Source organism: Pholcus phalangioides, unplaced genomic scaffold, assembly GCF_987345545.1.
Source record: "Pholcus phalangioides strain wild (caught in Gottingen) unplaced genomic scaffold, Ppha-v1.0 ptg000017l_1, whole genome shotgun sequence".
In the NCBI taxonomy this organism is placed as follows: Eukaryota; Metazoa; Arthropoda; class Arachnida; order Araneae; family Pholcidae; genus Pholcus; species Pholcus phalangioides.
The window spans coordinates 9,437,966-9,460,309 of record NW_028301610.1 but is presented as its reverse complement, the minus strand read 5'-3'; the positions used below and the strand labels follow the sequence as shown (position 1 = coordinate 9,460,309).

General features: G+C 35.7%; 1 protein-coding gene across 2 annotated transcripts in view; it reads left to right on the top strand.

Moving 5' to 3' along the window:
- The first annotated feature begins 7,689 nt into the window (after positions 1 to 7,689).
- LOC149072222 (suppressor of lurcher protein 1-like) overlaps positions 7,690 to 22,344 on the top strand; it is a 221,615-nt gene continuing 206,960 nt past the window's right edge. For both annotated transcript variants that reach the window (XM_089246564.1, XM_089246563.1), the window contains exon 1: positions 7,690 to 8,266. The gene's annotated coding sequence lies outside the window, so the exon portion shown is untranslated. The remainder of the gene's footprint in view (positions 8,267 to 22,344) is intronic.

The window sequence follows — 22,344 nt, the reverse complement described above, 5'->3', positions numbered from 1 at the left end:
TCTCAGTGCAAGACTCTTAGCATCGAACTGAATAGTTTGGACATTCTAAGAAAATTATCTTTTCTATCTGCATGAACAACTGACACAGAAATGAGTTGAACAAATCAAAAATGGATGGAGACACCTAAACTCTTGACTGGGTTGTGTCAACGTGTGTGCCCTTTAGTAGACTAAAGCTGTTGTTGGTGGGGTGTACAGATGAAAAGATCTTCAGCATCTCATCTTCCTGTAAACTCTCATTTATCTAATTTTGAAGCTGTTCATTTTAGCCTTCGATCAGTATTTGAAATTTTATACAGCGCTCCTGGGTGTTTTAGAAACCTTTTCTTTACGTCTTTCAACCATATCTGGAACGAATTAAATGGTTTTTCACGGAAACCTATGGAAAATCACGTTTTGGCTAACGAAGATTTCGGCTATCGAACGTGATTTCGGAACGAATCCCTTTCAACTTGGCAATTTGCCTGTTGTGGCCTTTGTATTTGTTAGCCAAGGTATCACTCTAGTAACATGGTTACTTCTATGGTTTTATGGTATGGTCCCAAGAGGATGGACCTTCGTAATCGTTAGTTCCAAGGAATGTCCTTCGTGATTTCTGGTTCCAGATCCTCAGCGACTTTCGCAATAGCTGATGCAAGAAAAAGAATCTAAAACAAAAGTCATCTTATGATTCAATTATAGTTGAGAAGACTTATACTATTTTGCATTTTTGATAGTATGAGCATATGAATTTTCATACTGCTACCAAAATACCAAAATAAAATATAAGCAATAATTTGAGGTGTCTTTGATAGAATCCTCCTGTAAGATCATCACGCGAACACATTATAATTTTACATCACTTCTACAGATAATTTCAAAATGGGAATTTATATTTGACGTAGACCTTTTACATCGGAATAATCCAGATGAAACGATATCCTGATGATATATCTCTCATTGTATAAGTTGCTAACTCTTACACAAAAAAAAACAAAAACATCCATACATTCAACTACGAGCAATTCGACCTAACTCGAACGTAAATAAGAAAATGAAAAAAAAAACGGGGGGGGGGGGGGAAATGGCTGGATATGTCACGTGACAGAGTCAGCCTTAAATTCCTCTTTCTCTCTCTCTTTAATGCCGTTTCTATAGGATTTTCAATTTCCATTCTTTTCGGGAAACAGGAGAAGAATAAAAAACCTGTCAGGAACAGGGACCTGAACATCTCAGAATGAAATTTTCTCTTCTCGAGAGAAAAAAAAATATAAATAAATAAGGCTTGAGTGGGGGGAGGGGGGGATACCAATGAAAAAGAAAAACCCTAAAAATAAGAAGGGGGCGTTTACGCCCCGGAACCCCTTACCCCCTTAAACACTGCCATCCACCACCGTAAACGTGGTAAGAACGGAAGCAGAAACACGTATCACTAAAGACGAACAGCAAAGTATATTGAAAATTTGCTTTATTTTATTATGTATTTTTTTTTGTGTACGTGTATTTATTTATTTTCCAGTAATGGGTCTTGTCTCAGATATATATATATATGTATGTGTATATTTTTAGTTTTATTTTTGCTACAAGACCCTCTCTTTCTCCCAACAATCTTCATTTTACCTATGTTTGTATCCCGACCCTCTTTTTCCTTTTGAATAATACATGAATGCTATCGTACACATTTTCTTTGCTTTACCTTGTATTTCTTATACATTTATTTTTCGATTTTTCCCCATGTTGCTAAGAGAAATTTAGCGTTAAAAATTTGATAGCAAATTTCTTTTCCTTTTGTCGTATTATTTATTTATGTAACTCCGGAAGACGATGGTTTTCATCAGAATCAATCTTTCAAAAAAAAAAATTAGTTTTTGAAATTTTCTTCAAAATGCATTTAAAAATTTTTTTTTAAATTTTATTTTAGGGGGAGGAATTTTTTTTTTCGTATTAAAATAAAAAAAATTGTTGAATGGATTTTGAAAATGATTGAAGATGGATTTGATGCGTTCAAATCGATTGATTTGCCGTGTATTTTTTTGTTTGGTTTTATTATTGATTCGCCGAATGAGATGCGAATATGTAATCCTAAGAATTCATATTTCGTATAAAAGTTGCCTAGTTGAACTAGTATATACCTGTGATGTAGCGCGAAATTGGCGCATACGATCGGCATGAAGTGACGGTAACAGCAATGTTCACACTTAGTATAGTAACAAAGTCAGCCAAATAAATAGATTTGTCACCAAATCAGCAATATTCGTTGTCGCCGATTTGTCGCCAAATTAGCATGCGATAACAACAATCTTCTTTCGATATGGTGGAATGGTGTTTGAAGTGGTGAGTGAGTGAGCAGGTGAGTAAGTGGAGGAGTTAATGAGTGAGCGAGTGAATGAGCAAGTGAGCAAATTAGTGAGCAGGTGAGCAAGTGAATGAGCAAATGAGCAAATTAGGGAGCAAGTGAGCGATTGAATGAGCAGGTTAGCAAGTTGATGAGCAAGTTAGTGAGCAGGGGAGCAGGTGAATGAGCAGGTGAGCAAGTGAGAAAGTTAGTGATCAAGTGAACGAGTGAATGAGCAGGTTAGCAAGTGAGCGCGAGTGAATGAGCAGGTTAGTAAGTTAGTGAGCAGCTGAGCGAGTGAATGAGTCGTTCATTTGGTCACTCACTCCCTGATAACAAACCGTTGCCGGTGAATTTCCCTAGCAACGATTTTTCCGTCAGTGAAACTTCCTTGATTCGGATCGACTATCATCATCCAAAACTACCATTTCTATTCTTTACGTAAACACTATATTCTTCTCGATATTTTAGTAAAAATTTCATGTCAAAAGTTATAAGCAATGCAAATTTATAAAATTTCCTTACATCCAATTTTCCGTAGGTACCTGTAGAGGGAGAGATGATTTCTTCATTAAAAGGAACTCAGTTAGATATTCATCAATGCGGTACAAAATTGAACTCGCTACATAACAAGTACAATTATTTATTGATCACGAGAACAAAACCCCAAAATTCCAAGAACATTGAAATGCATGCAATGGAAACAACAAAAGAAGACATAAATAAAAGTGGTTGCTTTTCAAGCTCCAGATCTGTTGCGACACATTTGGGACGTCAATCGGAAAATCGGGAACGAAAAAGCAAAGAAATCGTATAACTATAAGGAGGAGAGAGAGAGAGAGAGCAAAAAAGGGACGCCTAAATGCCCCTGGGACCAAAAATTCCAGGTCTCTATCGACCAAACGATTCCGTTAAAAGGTGACATCAGATGTGCAAGAAGAGAAAGGCAGCAGATAGCAAAGAACGAGGGAGTAAAAAATACATAATACACAATAGAGGAGGAAAAAAAAGTGGGGAAAAAATATATAAATAACTAAAAACTGGAATAAATGAAACAGAAATGTGGCCAAAATAAAAGTAAAATAAAACAGCCAGAAAAATACGAAAAAATAAAAATCTATTACCGTCCCGTTTTTATTTCTGAGAATAAAAACCGGAATTGATTTGATGTTGACTCGAAGAGGAACTTTTCCCCGGATAATTCACTGCTTTTTCTTGGACGACTGAGATTTTTGGCATTAATTTGGCGGTTTTTTTTATGAGGATATGTGGTATACTTTGTTGTTGGCCTCAAGAGAGACAGGGCAACAACTTTCTAATTGGATTTTTGTGGACGGGGTCTCCGTATAAATTTTAGACCTTTTTGTTTCATGACGCCATGTATTTTCATGTTCAAAATTGGCACAGGGTGATTTCTGAACACATTTTGAGCATTATTTATATTGAAACCATACCTCTACGACGAACGGTAGGAGAGAATAAGCCACTATAACAGCAGAAGGTACCATGTTTTCCGTAGCTTTAAACTGCCCACCAACCTCATTTTCTTACTGCCATAACCAGGGCTGGCCAAATCGCAAAAGAAATCTAGACACCAGAAAAACATTTTAGGCTCCAAAAAAATTTTTACCTGAAGAAAAAGGTCTAAAATAATGATTCTTTTGACTTTTTCAGTGAAACCACTTTCATGTTGGCAGATATTCTGCTATAATTCCAAACATTTTGTTCTGCTCTCAGCTTGAAATTTAGTAATTACACTAAGATAAAAATTTTAGGCAGCAATACCAATTTTTTAGTCTCCTTGGCAACCTGTCGCCTGGGATTTGTCCAGCCCTGACCTTAACCCTTCAACACTTAAATGCATAGCTTTGCATATATGCAAAGGATCCTTTAGACGTTCGTTGCTGCAGCCAGTGTGAAAGTAAAAACTCACAATTGCCTTTGAACACAAGGTGAGGTCATTTTCTTGTATTTTTATTTAATTTCTTACCTTCGAGTTAGGTGGAATTGCTAGAAATAAATGTATGGATTGTTTGTGTGTGTGTAGGAGTTAGCAACTTATACAATGAGAGGATATATCATCAGGATACCATTTCGTTTCGATTTTTTCTGGATTATTCTGATGTACAAGGTCTACGTAAAATATAAGTTAACGTTTTGAAAGCATCTGCAGCCATGATGTAAAAATACGATGCGTTCGTGATGATTTTACAGGAGGATTCTATTGCCAGTTGTCCCAAGTTATTTATTTCCTAAGAAAATATCGGCTGGTCCGGATGTCTGGACCTGTTTTGAAAAAATATTTTAAAAAGCTGTTAAAGACAAACGATTAAATAGTTAGTAAGATCAAATATCACCATTATCACCGAATCAAACGCTCTTTTCAAATCTAGGAACACAGCTGCGGAATATTTATTATTGTTGAATTCATTTTTTAAATAGTAAGTAACATCAAGTATCATCATTTCTGTATTTTTATTTCTTCGAAATCCATATTGGTTAGTTGAGAAATTGTTTTGTCTATTCAGGGAATAAAAAACTGGATTTTTTATATATTTTTCAATTATTTTTGAAAAAACAACTGGAAGTATTGATATTGGTCTGTAATTTTTCAAATCATTAACTATCTCCTGCTTCATATATATACGATGGACTAGAAAGTATTTCAAATCATGTGCAAAAGGTCCTTTAAACCTTCATTACTGTAGTCAGTTTGACGATAAAAAATTCCAATCCGCCTTTGCATATAAGCCGAGGTAATTTTTTTTCATTTTATATTCAGGGTAAATGTCGATATACAAATAGATTGTTTAAGTAGATTAATTAGTAGATGTCCCAATTAATGACAATAACTCTTCGTTTTACTTTTTTTTTACCTTGAAATTTGCAACCCAATTTTTTTTCATAGTATAGTTTGAATCAGAATCAAAGTAGCTATAATTTGGGAATTAATATTGCATCAATACATTTATTTTATTTGTGATTTTTGAGGCTCTGTATGCCTTCTTTGAGGCCCCATGTAAGCAGTAGAATACGGAATAGATTTAAATTTTTTTTCCGGATTTCTATATAGTGTCTCAGTAATTATTAAAATTTCTATATAGGTGTCGGTAACAATTAAAAGCCGCTGTGCAGTCGTGTGGCCATCGTGCTGGACTCTCATCGTGAGGATCCAAGTTCGAACCCCACCGTCGCCATAGTGGTGGTCGGCTGAAGTTGGTTTTATGTGATTCCCAACTTCGAGGTGCAAATGCGAGCCGATCTCCCCGTTAAAAAGTTTCGACACAGAAAGCAACAGGCCTACAAACAGTACAAGTATTCAGTCATTACACTTCACTTCTGAAATATAGATGGTAGCACTGAAAACTCCGACACAACACCAGATACGCACTTAGACTGTTAGGTACACTCACTTACACTTCCGGCACAACTCACTATGTAGTGAATTGCCCATCGCGATAGACCTGAGTTGTGTTCGGTTTGAAAGAAAGAAAAGTTTTCCAAATTCGAGGCGTGAATGTGAGTCGGTCTCCTATTTAAAAAAAGTCTCTCCGCCGAGAGCAGGCACAGGTTCCGACATGTACCGATTCGTTAGAAATTCCGCAGAGGAATGTGTACGAGGTGCATGTTCGGTTTTGTAATAGTAGTTTGTATTAAAAATACTATCAGCTTGAAAAAAAATCTGAGCAGTTATGGGTTAAAAGTGCAAGCATATTGAAATATCCAGAGGAGAAAAATTTTGAAGCCCTATATTAAGAAAATTAGGTACCCTGAATGCTATTACACGAGAAAATTCCGATGTCCATCTTCGGATCTGCTTATAAACAGCAAGTGTTATACAGTCAAACTCGGTTAAAACGACAGCGAATATTTCACGAAATTCCTCCGTAATTGGACATTACATTTCTATGCCAGTGCATTAAATACAGCAGGATTGATCTCATTTCTTACGACCTCAAGATTTATACTGTTTTAACTTTTTGTTGTGAACACAACGTCTACGGCACTTCTTGAATGAAACCCATGAAGACTTTGTCGCGGAAATCGGTGTCTTTTGTAATTTTAAAATTAAATTCTTTATCATTACAAGCCTTTTAATGCAGAACTGCCATATGCTGATTCTTATTGCATTTTAAAATGTATCATGAATTTTTGGCTTTCCGTATATGATTTGTCTAATAATACATGAAAGAACATGCGTTCAGTAACACGTCTTTTCTCAAATAAATTTTTCAATTGAGATTTTAATACTTAATTATAGATTTTAATTTAATTTTGATTAACTTTATATTTTTTTATTAGATTTTAACTTAATTATATGAAGTTCGTCAAGAAGATATTTTACAATCGTTCGTCATCATCATTGTTGAGAAACTTTCGATGTGTCCAAGTCTCCTCTGGAACAGCTTTTAAATAGTGCTACCAACCATTCAAGGACGCATTTGGCTCCAGTAGATGAATATTCTATTTTCACTATGAACTGCTTAGATTTTGCATTCTCTATGCCAAGGATTTGTATATGTAGGCTTGCCTTCATTTTCAATTTATTTTCCTGAAAGTCAAGATCTATTCTGTGTCTTGACTTTTTCTTACGAAGACACCTTTACGAGAGTTTCTGAAAAATACCCCTGAGGACTTCGTCACTAAAATCGATGTATTTTGTAATTTCAAAATAAAATTTTGGACCATTACAATCATTATAAGCATACTAAACTCTGATCTGCCAATGTTATATTAAATTGTGAAACTTACCGTGAATTTTGGATGAATTCCCTTCATAGTTCGTCCAGTGACGTAATGATACTAGGTATATATTTTTTTCGAATTTTTCGATACGTTGAATACAAAATTTTTCAGCCATTTCTCTTAATTTCACGAGATTGATCAGTGATATGTTCTACAATGGTTCGTTATCATCATTGTTGAGAAAATTTCTACGTGCCATATTCGTAACCCGGATCGGCTGTAAAATGTGCCATGAATTTTCGTCCTCCCTGTATACATTGGTAATACACGAACGCACGCACGTGCAGTCTCATTACGTAAAGTTTTTGTATATAATAATTTTTCTACACGCATTACAGGAATTTCTATATTTTTCTCTCAATTTTATGAGGTTCATCATCATCATTGTTGAGAAAATTTCGACGTCCAAGTCCTCTTCGAAATCATGTACGTGGAATAAGTGGGAGATAAAAAAAACAAAACAATATCGCAAAAAGAGCGGAGTTCTTTCCGTTTCGGGAAACGCGAATTTTCCCATTCGATCCGAAAGATGGCGCTGAAAACGGGAGAAAATGGAGAAAATAATAAAAAAAATAAAAATGCTTGGAATTCTGGCTCCGGACAAGGCATACGAGCGCCCTCACACCACACTTACCGCGAGGCACGCACCAAAAACCGTGTAATGTCTTCGGGAAAGACAATCTGACCTCTGTTGGAGGCAACGCCACGTTCATCCACTCAAAACTGCCTGCCGTGTGCTTTTATGAGAGCGAACTTTAAAGTAGTACACGACCGTTTGCCTATTAATCCTCCTGTGAACCAACCTCCGACTTCGGTATTGAACATATTTGACCGTGAAATACCACGAACAGAACTAAACCTCATGGTAATGATCCCGAAAATAAAACAAATCATCCAAAACCACTGGCTTTAGTTAAGAAGATCTTGAATCTCGAAGCAAGTGAACAACAGAATCCGTGAAAAAGCTTGTTGTACCAAATACAATTTTTTTTCCGAGGCTATCTCTGGCATTAGTCAGAACCGATCCTTAATCCTCTAGCTGATAATAATAACAATAATATATTAATAATGCGGATTAAGTGGCGCGTGGGGTTTTATGATATTGATTCGGTTTTACTGTGGTGACACACGTTCTCCGGATTATAACTTTCTTATGCCTCGTGACAAGACAAGAAACATTCAGCAAGACCAAACACTACCAGGCCGGTAAGTTATATCGTTGATTTCTATTATAAGAGTTTAAATCCTGTGGTATCGCAATATGAGTAATTCATAAATACCTAACATACCGAAAGGTTTGATCCTCGTGCTAAAATAAACAGTCGTTTTTGAATGATAGCCACGTAATATTTTCAGCTTTCAAGTAAAAATATTGCTATATCGCAGGTAGGTGACTGGTTATCGCTATCCAAATTATTTAGAATTTAAGATATTTTCTAAAAGGATCATTTTTCCAATATTGTAACACTATAGAATTATCATTTTAGGTCAAGAACTATAAGAAAATTTTCAAACATTTTCCAATATATATGGTATTTATTTTCTATCATTGAAGTTAATTTTTGAGACTTTGAAGTTGCATAGTATGGGGATTCATAAGTTTATGAATTATATTTTAATACCGACGTTCTCGTTGTGTACTGTAAGGTAGGTATTGCATTGAAAGTTTAGAGACTTGAAATAGCATCTATAAAATTTTTAGGCAATAAATTTTCACTGTACTTTTCGATTTTATGAATATCAGGTAAAGCTGTTGATAGACTGAACTGTAAAGGCTTTAAAATGGCTCTCATTTATTTAAAAAATTTTGACTCAACTTATACGTGTCTATACTACACTATATCAAAGTGTATTGTCCTCAAACAATTTACGGTAGTTTTACCTTAGAAGTTGTTTCTATTGTATCCAGCTTCTAAAATATGGATTCCATTGACTTCATCTCGTTTGCAGAGTGAAATTTACTCAGCAATGAAGTACTCTGTAAATGAAAGAAGAGTCTTGTGAAAACTTTTTGGGACATCCAAATATCTTTCTCCATTATTTTGCTTTATTTTGTTAATGGATTGTCTTTTATCTGCTGCATCAAAGTACTGAGAATATGATCAATTTTGGGTACCTGGTCATGGAATTATTTTTCTCGTAGAACTTTTAAAGAATTGAAGTTTTTCGAACGATAATTATCAAGTTTAAATGTCTCCTTCCGCGTGTTCAAATCGTGGGAGAAATAAGAATACGGATTAGATCGTGATTAATCAAAGGTCATGGTCATTAAAGTAAATGTTGAAGTTGAAGAATGTTGAACTTTTCTTGTGTTGAAATGTTAAAGGTTCGTTCATCTCTGTTTTAGCATTCAAATGTTGAGACATTTTCATTTTTCGAAAGTTCAATGAAAACGTCTAAATACAGAAGGTCGTGGTCTTCTAATGGGTGTCTTGGCCAGTTCAAAAACGTATAGCATAACGCAGTGTTTCTCAAAATGTGAGTCGCGGCTCTTAAGGGCGTCGCGGTGAACTGGAGATACTAATTTGTGTAGCGTACATATTTATGCTTTGAAGTGGTTCTTTTATAAGTGAAAATGCGTACTAAATCATTCTGGGTAACCGCAGATAAACCAGGAATTGGACAAGGGAGCCGCGGATGACAAAAGTTTGAGAACCACTGGCATAACGGATTAAACATGAACATTCCAAACACAAACAAAAACGAACTAATTTTGTTTATTTTCTTTTTATCACAAAATATTGTAACTTAATCAATACAAAAATGTCACACTGATAACACTACTAGCTTTTCATTCTGTTACACAACGAATTCTTTAGAAAGCTATTTAGACTGGGATACGCACTTTGAACAGCTTCAAGAAGATCTTTACGAAGAATGTCCCATTCTTTCTAAATGGCATTTGAAACTAGACCTTACGAAATATAACTTTTTTTCCGATAACTACTCCGTTTCCTACCGAATATGAAATAAATTCCTTACATAAACCCCGTTCTTACGGGAAACATATAATGTCTCCGAGTTGATTAACGGTTTCAAAAAGTTCGACATTTTTTTCAACCAAATACACATGCAGGAAAAAAAATTTGTTTACACACAGTACTTTGTTGGTACAGCGATCGCAAGTGTATGAATAAAGACTATTTTAGAATAAAAAGGGGGGAAAAAACCGAAAAGCATGACTGCATTCATTAATCTTACGTTAGAAGACAAGAAATGCAAAACAAAGATGGAAGGCAATCTCAAAGAATTACTTATTCGCGGAAATATTTATCTGTATGTACATGAATATATACAAAGTAAGTTCGCGCTCCTGGCTACATAATATATATTTTTTTCATGATGCAGATGGGGGGGAAAAAATCCCGGGATTTAAAGGATTTGTTCCGTGTTTCATTAAAGACCGCGAGGGAAGCGGCAACGAAAGGATCCGATGATTTACGGATTCTAGTTCTTACAAATCTGGAATTGCCTCATTTAGTATTAAAATATTTAAACACTATCTCACACGGTTTAAAAAGAAAAAAAAGAATTAAAAAAATAAAGTGGATAGTGAGGTAAAAAATTAAATTCCTTGCATAAAATATTTTGTGGAAAAATTAACTTCTTTTAATTGACTACTACAACTTCTAAAAATTGACTTTTTTTTTTGTGAAGTACGTTAATTAGGTATAGAATTATATATATACGATGAGGCGCGCCTATCTTTCGATAAATATCCGTTTTTTTAATGTGTTTATAAGGTATTTTGTCCTAGAGTGAAATCATTTTATATTTATTAGGAATTACCAGATTGGGTGGGAACTTGAAACATTTTGAACCGGCAATTTTTTTTTTAGCGAAAACTTATAGGTTACTAAATTGGTACTTAAGGTTATTTGAATTATCCTCTTGAAATGGAAAGTGAAAATTTAATGTTCACATGTGGCTGAAGTTTTAAGGATGACGTTTTTTATTTTCATGAAATTATATATATCATACGATAACGAGAAAAATGGGGGGGGGGGGGGAAACCAATTGTAAAACGTTTTTTCACCGCAATAAAAGTTATTATGCGGAGAAACTGATATTAAGGATCTGAGGGAGATCTTTGCCATGTGTCTTTTTCCAACATTCAAAATGATTGAGAATAAGGACTTACCAAGACGTCAGGCCGTCGTCTCCCATGTCTTTCTAATGTTTCGTCTGCAGCTGCGGCGGGCATCTTCAGTGGTGTGTCTGGTGCTAACGAAGTGCTCTTCATATTAACTTTTTTGACTTCACTTACATTGTTGTAATTGACCAATTACAACAATCTATGGTAAATGAACCCGGAAAAGTTGATGAAAAGGTAATATCGATGGAACTCAGCACCACGGCCTATTAGCCAGGCAAGTCCTTACTCTCGATTAGATGCCTGCCGGAAAAGCCTACGCCAACGCATTCAAAATGATTATTTTAGAAACAAACAATTTTTTCACCTAACAATAAAATTTATTTAAGAGTTCGAAGGTTCTGTTTTCCTTTCGATTTTCATGATTTGGAGAACAAAAATCATGTTAAAAATTAATTTTTTTGTAAACCATGTTAATTAGTTATACAATTAAACGGATGTTGAAGCCTACCATTCGATATAGGTACTCTTTTTGTGTTTGTAGAATATTTTGTCACAGAGTGATATCTTTCTACATGGTGGGGTACTATCGACCACCCAGTAATTACACATGTGATTCCTTGTGAAAAACTAATATGGAAAGTGTTTGCCGTATTTGGATAGGACGAATATTAAGTGAGTTGTAACGTTTTGAAATTTTGCAATTTGTCATTTTCCTAACGGTCAGCTACGCGCCAAACACCGAACGAATGTAAATTTCTCCACCAGCAGTGGGTTGTCACTTCCTGAAAATTAACTGAAATATTCAATCCCAAATTCGACCTTCTTTCACGATTGGCGGTTTTCCTCTCTATGCAGTGTGATAGATATTATAGCCTTGAACTATACACCCTACAAAAAGTCAAAAATCAATGTCCATAGTTGTCTGAAATGTTATAAGTAATGCGGATGACCACTATTGATTTTTTTAATGAAATTAATGGCCCTTCAAATGAAAAATTAAAACAAAAAGGCAATTCTCTTGTTAAACAGTCTTCACTGCAACAGAACGCATCTTGAAGAGAAGCCAATGTTTTAAAAATTTAAATTGTACGATTGTATGATCTTATTATATATCAATTGAACGTTTTTTTTTTAATCGCAAAATGAAAATTCACTGAGGAGTTTTCAACTCAATTTCACTAAAGAAAATTTACTCATGTTGAAACGTGTTTTCCCTTATTGCATTTTATATAAGGAAGTCATCCTCACTCTCACAAAACACAGATCGCAGTATTTCAAGTTGATCTATCTATAATAACTTTCTTTTTAATATCCCGCGGCAAAACTTGACAAAAAGGAGGTATTTATCGATAAGACATAGAGAGATTTATCGATAAATGATTACTGGCTACTACCCGTTAGAGAAGATTCCTTGAGAATAAAATTATTTTTCTCTAAGGCTATTTATTTACTCGAGGATTTATTTGATGGCTAAGAGGAATGCTTGGTTTTTCTTTATTATTTAGCAGCAGTTATTCGTTATATATATATATATACGGCTGTGAAATCTGACGCTTCTAGTTAACAATGTGTATAACATGTACTAAAGCGTGGGAAAAATCATACACGATTGCTAGAAGTAGAATAGAATTGTACCGAATGAAAGCAAATCCATGTTATATATAAGTCTTCGAAATATTCTGAAATGTGGTTCAGCAACCACCGGCTTTGATTGTGGTGAGAGTTGGCGTCGTAGTTAATTAATTAAAGTTTGTTGCTTACTGTTGAAATCAAAAACTGCGTTGGTTTTCAGGCGTTGGCCCAGTCAACACCGGTTCACTAACTAATTTACTGTACTATGTATTTTTTTGTGTTATTTTGTCAGGGTAAAATCATTTTATATCTATCAAGAAATCTTTTCGGATTGGGTACTTGGCACATTACGGACTTTATACGAATATTATCAATTGGATAATTTAGGTAATTTAAATTATGCACCCTAAAAAAGTCAAAAATTAATGGTAATGTGGGTACCCGTTATTTATTTTTGATGAAATTTTAATATGTTCTTTTATGAAATAAATATTTGTTTGAATGAAAAATTAAAGGTGAAATTCTCCTCTAAGGTGAGGAGAAGCCAATATTAAAAAAATTGAATTTTCGTGATATTATGACCAAGATTAAAAAATTATGATTGTTTATTTATTTTTCACCACAAAATAAAAGTTAATAGAGGATTTTTAAAATTCAACTCGATTCGAATTGAAAAAAACCCGCTAAATTATGTAAAACATGTTTTCTCTTAACGGAATATACGTAAGGAAGCCCTGTTCCCGTTCGAAAGACATGGAATGCAATCTTTCAAGTTGATGTGTAATGACATTTTTTTTAAATATCCAGCAGCAAAACTTGAAGTATTTACCGATAAGACATAGAGTAATTTATCGATGAATGGTTACTGGCAGTTAGAGAACGATTCTTCAAGAATAAAATGACTTTTCTCTAAAAGCGCGCTACTAAAGCTTGGGAAAAATCACCTATGATTGCGTGAAGTAAAAGAGGATTGTACCGAATAAAAGCAAATCCACGTTGTATATAACGGCTTTGAAATACTCCGAAATGGTTCAAAAACCACCGGCTTTGATTGTGGTGCGAGTTGGCGTCATAGTTAATTAAAGTTTGTTGCTTACTGTTGAAATCAAAAATTGCGTTGGTTTTCACGCAATGGCCAAACCCCCACCGGTTCGCACACTACGTTACTGTACTAGGTAGGCTGTATGGCACGTGGCTTCACTCCGTTCGTAAAATCTTAGAATGTACCTCGGGTAATCTCACGAACGAAAGAAGAATCAGGCAGAGAATTTTAACCTCGTAAATGTTTATGCCTCACGCGAGTTAGTTGGGCGCTTTCCTAATGACGCGGTTCCGCGATGTTGTGCCCTTGCCTTTTCCAAAGCAATAAACCGTGACAAAGTAATTTCAAAAACAACTATCATAATATGTGTAAAGTAATTAACATTCTTACAGTCTAAAAGCAGAGATTTTAACTGAGAATTCTACATCCGTAAGAAAGTCACTCCTTCTCCTGTTAGAAATGAGGTGCTTTCCGAGCTTTAACCTTAATCTCAAGTAAATGTTGGTAAAATATCGTTCAGGTGATGCATCTTGTGATTCCCTAGGACGAGATTTTAGCTCGTAGTGCGGATGGAAACGGGAATTAGAGTTAAGTTCAGACTAACGTGCCGGCGCAAAGAAGCTCCGTATGACCGAACAAAATAGAATGGCATAACCGTTATTTTTCGGTTACTAGACACATTTATGCAATTCAAGTAGCTCATTACAGGTTTTCGCAGCCGTCGTTCAATGAATAAAGAGTCTCTTTGGTTAACCCTCAGATCGCTCCCATCATCCACAGATGAGGAGCGTAGTAGCCTGCTCAAAACCATCCTATGATGAATAGAAATGAGGGGTTTTTTTTGATGAAATTCTTTAAATGTCGTACGCATACACATATTCTAATTCTTTTATTATTATTTCTCTATTCTTTGAGAGGTTTGCTTGTAGGAGGGTGTATATGGGATTGAATATGATAGAGGAACTGGCTCTACTGGGGAGTTTGGGTTCGAACCCAGATTTTGCGTTTCTATTAGCCTTTTTTTCGATTGTTTTTAACTTGAAACGTCTAAGTTTGATTATCATGCATCTATATTTCACAAAAGAAAGCTGAAAAAGAGGTACATTTTTTTTTTCTCACGCTCCCGCAGTGAGAGAGGCATTTTCCCGACTATTCTCGCAGCCAAAGGGTTAAAGAGCCTTCGTGAGTTAATATCTACTTGATGTTTCTCCAACACAAGCTATTCGGCATGATCGACAGATGGGAAACTGGCTTGGATGATTAGAAGAGAATTAAAACTTGAAGGGAGATAAATTTTTTTCGGCCTACATTGCACAAAAAAGACTTTCCGATTACTAATGCTGATTTGAAGTGGGAACGAAAAATTAGCAAGACTCAATCGGGAATCAAACCCCGGTGCTCTTAAGATCCACGCAAGTGTGGCTACCGATACACTACGAAGACACGACTTTTATACATTTTGACATTTCTTGGATGAAATTTTAGCTGATAGTGTGGATGGAAACGGGAATTTGAGTTGAGTTCAGACTAACGTGCCGGAGCAAAGAGGCTCCGTATGACCTTAAAATAAAATGGCATATAACAGTTATTTTTTTGTTACTCAAGCCAGTTATGCAATTCACGCAGCGTATTATAGGTTTTCGCGGCCATCGCACGATGAATAAAGAGTCTCTTTGGTTAAGTAGACGTCGTGCGTTTAAGTATCGCCTTGATGCTTCTCCAACACGAATGATTGACATCATAGAGAGATATGAAACCGGCTAAACCATTAAAAAGAATTAAAACATGGAGATGATTTTTTTTCCGGCCCAAATGCATCAAGGAAAGAGACTTTCAGAGAACACTCAGAACAGAAAGTTTGCTGATCTCCTTCGAGGTTCAAAACCTCGTTCTCTTGCGATCCACGCAAGTGTATCAACCGATACACTAAGGAGACACGAATTTTGTTTTACTTCACATACATTTTGATCATTTTTTTTGTCGCACCACGGTCATTTTCTGCACACGAGGGCTAATTAGACCGGGACCTACAATTTATTGCCGATTCCGAATGGCAGGCTTGGTTTTTATACTCATCGAGAGGTTGGTGCGCTAACCCCTCGATGGGACACTCCCTGTGGTAGCAATTTTTTCTGCGGTCATGTCGCCCTTTTTGTTGTACCCCTGTGTCAGGAAAGTTTTCTGACAAGGACGAACCGGGTATCGAACTCGCGACACCTCTGGTACCTGGGCTACCGCGCCCTTATTTCACATACAGTCAGCACAGTAGTGGAGTGAGCTGAATGAACTGCAGATTCCCTTAACTTTAGCGAATGACCCCAGGTATCGACAGAAGGGCGGAATGATTTTCCTCGGCCCACAATACGTAAAAGAAAATGGCTTACTCAACAATATTGTCAAAGTGAACTCGGAAAGAAAAACTTGCTGGTCTCCGAAGGAGGCCGCTAAGGCTCTACTTCGGTATGTTATGCTTTTGTGCGTGTTTTAAGGAAAGTAAAAATTGTGTTTTCGTAGTATATTAGTTAGCGCACTTGCGCGAATTGCAGGAGGACCTCGGATTGGTTCCCGAAGGAGACCAGAAAACTTTTCGTTCCAAGTTCACCTCGATAATAATATCCAGAAAGTATGTTCCCCGAAGAACTAAAACTGTTATTGCTGGACTTAAGATATAGGAGTGGTTGTTCACAGTGAGTCTAGGACCCTCCGATTGGCTGGTGATAGCCGAGTAGTTTTATTGGTTCTTTACTTCATTCTGATGTTGGCCACAGAACAAGCGGGTTTTCGCGTTTCTGGCTCACGTTCGACTTAATTTGTCACCTCTCTTCTGTGTGTTTGAAGATTTCTATTGACTCTCTGTCATATGCAGATAATAATTATACAAATTAAATAACTTGGCTATTGCTAGCCAACGGGACTGTCGTGGACGCATGATAAACGACGAATACAAGTGAGTTAAGCCCACTCAAGCTGAGTAGATCCGAAAATTGCCGCATTTTACACGATTCAGTGATTCCTCCTCCCAACCAGATCATGTCCCACCGCTCTGTCTCAATGCACAGATATATGAGCAAGTGGCTGTGCGTGTATGTGTTGCGAACCTAACATAAAGTTTAGTTCGGTGTAGTGCTTTATAGTGCTGTCATCTGACATCAATATTTTCTAACGATGAGAGTGGAGTGTAATTACCGAATATTTTTGTACCATTGTAGGCCTGCTGCTGTCTGTGGCGAGACTTATTAACGAGGAGATCAGCTCGCATTCGTGCCTCGAAGTTGGGAACCATAGAAAACCCTACTTGAGTGCCGGTGGGATTCGAACCTTGCGATGCGATTCTGACACTATGATCACTCGACCACCACAGCAGCGTTTTTCACAGCGTTGGTAGAGATTCAGTGAGTCCAGATCGTCAACAACTTCGATTCTATTCATTTCACTCAACTTCACTGACGTCTTCTGATGATGCCAACTGCTGGTGTTGGAGAAACGTACAATAAATACTGAAATGCACGATAGTTCCTGTCCAGACTCTTATTCGCAGTCATGCAATATCAATCAGGACAACAAAATTATTTGTTTTCAAACAACTTGTATTGACAATCCTAACAATACATAACTGACCACGTGTAATATGTTTGACGCAACGAAGCAAATTAACGCTCTTGCACTCAGAGTAGATAGGAATATTGGAGAAGGGAACACCATGGTTGTCTATATATATTTTAGTGATTTCTGATTGCAACGACAACGCTTGCGGCGCGAACTTCAGACAAAGGGCACTTACGTTTCTGTTGGGAGTATATCGCGAATAATATGTCGACTGGCACTTTGAGTAGTCCATTTCGATAATTTCAGTGACATGAAGTCGTCAACACTCAAACTCTTAGTACCTGCTTTCTCTAGGATACTTGTCTAATAATTCTAAAGGTATTCGAAAATTCAGGAATGATGATGTCTTCTCTGTATTAACAATTGCTGAAAAAGATAAGTGAAGCCGAGTTACGCATGAACAAGTAGAGTTAATTAATAAACAGAATCGAATCTCCTACTTCTAAGCTTTCTAAACATTTTTGTTATTGACTTGTGATATTGGCCATTCGTCTTATGGAGAAATCAAATACTATATATACAAATTATACCAACTACATACTAGCGCCTATAGCATATTAATCTTATGACTCCCGTTATTCCTGAGATAAGCATTGATGCTCTTCAGACCATTACTTATCAAGAGTCTGCATTCTTTTGGTATGTTGAGTGTTTAATCACCTAGGTGAGGCTTCTAACGTGCCAAGACATCTCCAATGAAGTTGAGATTAATGCAAGGTCATGAAATTTTAGTTAAATTTGCATATATCGTTGAGTGAGAGATAATAAAGCCTTGGTCACGAACAGCTCAGACGTATTCTCTACTAATGAATCATTTCACACAGAGATACTTTGATCCGGCACGGACGCATTGAAATTTGGACTAGAGGATACACGTGGTATCTATCAAACCCTAATGTTGATTTTAATGATATTATTAAAACACGGGATGGTGAATTTGTTATTTTTTATTCAGAAAAAGCACCTACATATTCAGAGTTTTCTTAGTTTAAATAACGTTCTTCGCCATCTTTAGCTGCTCTGTTACATTATAAATTCCGAGTCAGCGTCATGGTCATTGAAAAATATTCCATCACTTACTTTATCGTTGTCTTCGAAACTTTCTTCGTTTGCACCAACTTTGGCAGCAAAAATGAATTTCATTTGGCCACATTTTGTCTTTATAGGGACCAGTAAGCAGTACTAAGCAAAATTGTGGAAATTCAGGCGGACACGTGCATATGATTACTTGACACCTAATCCTTTCCCTTTTCAAAAAAGAATCTATGACCACAACAACACGTGATTTTCAACAACAATATGAAGATAACGCCCTTAAACTCAGCTGTTGAAGAAATGAAGAAGCTCGCGAGCATAGGTTGAGAGGACTAGTCCGTTTTATAAGGAATAGAACAGATCAATTACTACTCAATAGAAGAACAAGAAATAAAACAAAATTTCTGCATTGATATCTTATAATATTTTTGGGACAATTTCTGATTTGGTCGGCTGAAATCATATCAGATTTGCCCCAAAAAATAGAGCAACTGAAATGCACTCAAGATACTGAAACACACACAAAAGAAGACATCTCTAAAAAATCTCCGTTTCTCATTCGGGCAAACCAATCGATTGCATTGATTTCCAAATAGTGTTCCGTGAAAACTTTTGGAGATGAAATTTCTTTGAAAGTAATAATTAGAAACAATGGTTTAGCAACTGTTGTTCCGCGGTACTTTACGGGACATCTAAATTGCTTCGAAACTAGGACGGATAACGGGAAAATCTGAAATGTTTGGGAAACTGGAAATTCCTGTTTTCTTCGATCACCATTATTGGGGGGGGGGGGATCTTGGTTGAAACTTGGCCATTTAGGCCCATCTCAAGCAATGATACTAATAAACCGGTTCAGTAATCTCATCTATGATCAAACACAGTACAATTTTAATGGATTTCCAAGTGAATTTCACTCTATAAAATAATATTTTGTATAAGGAAAAGATATTGTTTTGGAATTTAATAACAATGTTTGTTTGATTTTGCCAATCAAACAAAAGTCAAAGGTAAGACAAACAAACAGAAAAGAATAAACATACCTTCACGATCGCTACTGAGTCAAACAAATAAGTCGATTAAATGTTACCACGATCATTTTTAACAATTTCTGTAACTAAATACTGTGCTAATACTGCAGTATTGAGACGCGGATGTCGGGATATATAAAGGAAGCTATTCGCCTCTCTCCTCCGGCTAAGAGCAGAAATACATAGCTAATTGATTCCAGGAACGATTACTTGTTAATTGTTTCGCTTTTTTTTTGCATAATGAGCTAATTAAATTTCACGTTCCGGCGCCCTCAGGAACGTGACTTTATGTTTGACGTAAGTAGCGCCATGAGAGTATTTTTTTTTTGAAATAACGTTTCAAAGCTCTTATCAGTGTTTATCTCGAAGCCTCCACCGCCACCCCTCGGGCTCTGTATTAGCTTCGCCTAATTTCACTGTTTACTTAACGCATCGTTTTACTGTTAAGTAAACGGTTTTGATCATGGATTTCACGAAAATCTCGCTTCATCTTCTTGTGCTTCAAATGAGGCTCTCAAGATCAGCCAAATTTTAAACGAAAATGCAGCGAAGGATTTTTATAAAAGTCATCATATATATACTTGGGAGCTGGAACCCCGATTGTATAACGTGTTTCGTTCCTGAAGCTATTCAGAAATCGCTGGAATGTAATTGATATTCTTGGAATAATCAGTAATAAAACGGAATATTGTCACAGTTGATATATCCCTTTCAGACCTTGGTGCAACAAATGTGTGGGTTGCTTTTTTTGTCACTGTAGAATTTTTTATGTTGATGTCAGGGAGTTAAGCCCTATAACTTAGAGGATTGTGTAAGTTTTGAGTTGGAATATGGTGAATATCAACTTTGGGTGCTTTCATCAGAGGGCAGCACTCAAAGGTGAACTTTCAGGGGGTTTTTAAGATGGCTTCCAGGTGAAAGTGTCGCGCAAAAAGTGTGATTTATTGCATAATATTTAGCTAGAAATTATAGATAAAAATTATATGTGTATACGAATCTCGCCTTGGCTGAAAAAATTAAATGAAACGAATTATTTATTCACAAAAAAATAAAATATTTAAAATTAAAAAAAATTGAGATTTGCTTATTAAAAGAATAATTTATGATGTTTTGCATTCTATGGAATCCAAAAAAAAAAAAAAAAAAAAATGAATGTTCAATTCTAAAATGGCTATATAAGCCCTCTGGAATGGAATGCATATCAATGTTATACTCGAAATATGAGACAATTAAAGATTTAGATAAAATATTAACCTAATAGAGTCCCCGCTATACAAATATCAATAGAAAAGCAAAGGCCACAACAGATATAAAGTTTATAACGAGACGACTTATAATTTTTTTGCTTAAAAGAACTTAAACGATGATTAACACGCTTTGAGCACGTGGTAAGAGTTTCTTTCGTCGCCAATGCAGCCACTTAGTAGCAGTGTTTCAGTACTGTTTTGATACATATTGAATCCCAGTGGTGCACCTGATTTCTTTGTCTAACTGTTCGTAATTAGTTCTAAACTGTTGGTCTCGGTCAGAAGTCACGAACTGAGTGACAATGCCACTCAGTGGTAGACAATGCAAAATTAGGCATCCAAATTAAGCAGGTTGCATTCAAAATATCAGTATTAAAATTTTTCATCGCCAAAAGAATGTGTGTGTGATAACACTAAATACTAAAGTTCACGGGAACTGCATTCAAAGATGAACACAACTGTCACGGTAAATGAGATGAGAAATCTTTTTGTCTCCAAAACGGTGATAATAATGAATTAAGGCACCCAAAACGAAATGTACGTCCAAATACATCGCAACCTCGATAGGATGTGATAAGAAAATTTTATCACCAAAGGAGTAATACCAACGGATTAAATACCTCCTCAAAAATCACAAGACATCACTATTTGGCGATAGAATCTCATCTGCAACAAAGATAATACAATAACTAAAGATATAAACCAAGTTTTTACAAGTTCGAGCTTTTTATGATACAAATCTTAAAAAATGCATCGATCCATCTCAACTACAATCTAAAAAAGATGGAAATCAATATATATCACAGTGTCTTCTTATCTGAGTGAAGTCAATTTAGATATATATCACACACACACACAACTTGATATTTTAATTTATATACTAATTAATTCCACGTTCGATTCCCGACTGAATAAAATACAATAAAAAAATTATTAAAATTCAACGGAAACAAACTAAAACGAAAGGCGATTGAGAAAACAGTTGATGCAAGTGTTTCTTCAAATCAAGATCACAGAAGAACACAACAACAACAACAAAAAAGAAAACGAAATTCCTTTCAAGCCAATTTTACTTGCAGATGTGCCATAAGATGTTTAGCATCTGTCTCCGTAGCTTTTATGTTTTGTTTTTATTTTGTTTGTTTGTATCTTTTTGGATGGAAAAACCTTAAGATATTCGTTGCCTATTGTCTTATTTTTTTTTTTTGTTTCCTTTTTGCCAGTTAAATTTTCTTTGTACATCACGAGATCGATGAGAAGACTTTAGTGTTTTGACACATCCAAAAAAAAAAAAAAGACACAAAACAAAGACATTGTTTCTTTTGGGACACATAAAATTCCAGACAGAATACTTGTTATTATTATTTTTCGTCCTTTTTCTTTGTGTTTCCCCGTTTCGTTTCTGTCTCGTCTAAAAAAGTTTTGTTGTTGCCGCTGCTACTGTCGAAAGATGAAATTTTCTTACTTTTCCCAATTTTTTTATTTCTCCCCATGTCCCATATGGGACACATACATGTTGCGGTAGAAGTGTGAAGCCTCTACTGGGAATTTTTTCGCTCCAACATAACAAAAAATACATTTTTTTTAAGGATTATTTCCAGTTTTCCCTTTATGTAGACTTATTGTTCGAATTTAAAGTCTCCGCTTGGCATTAAATT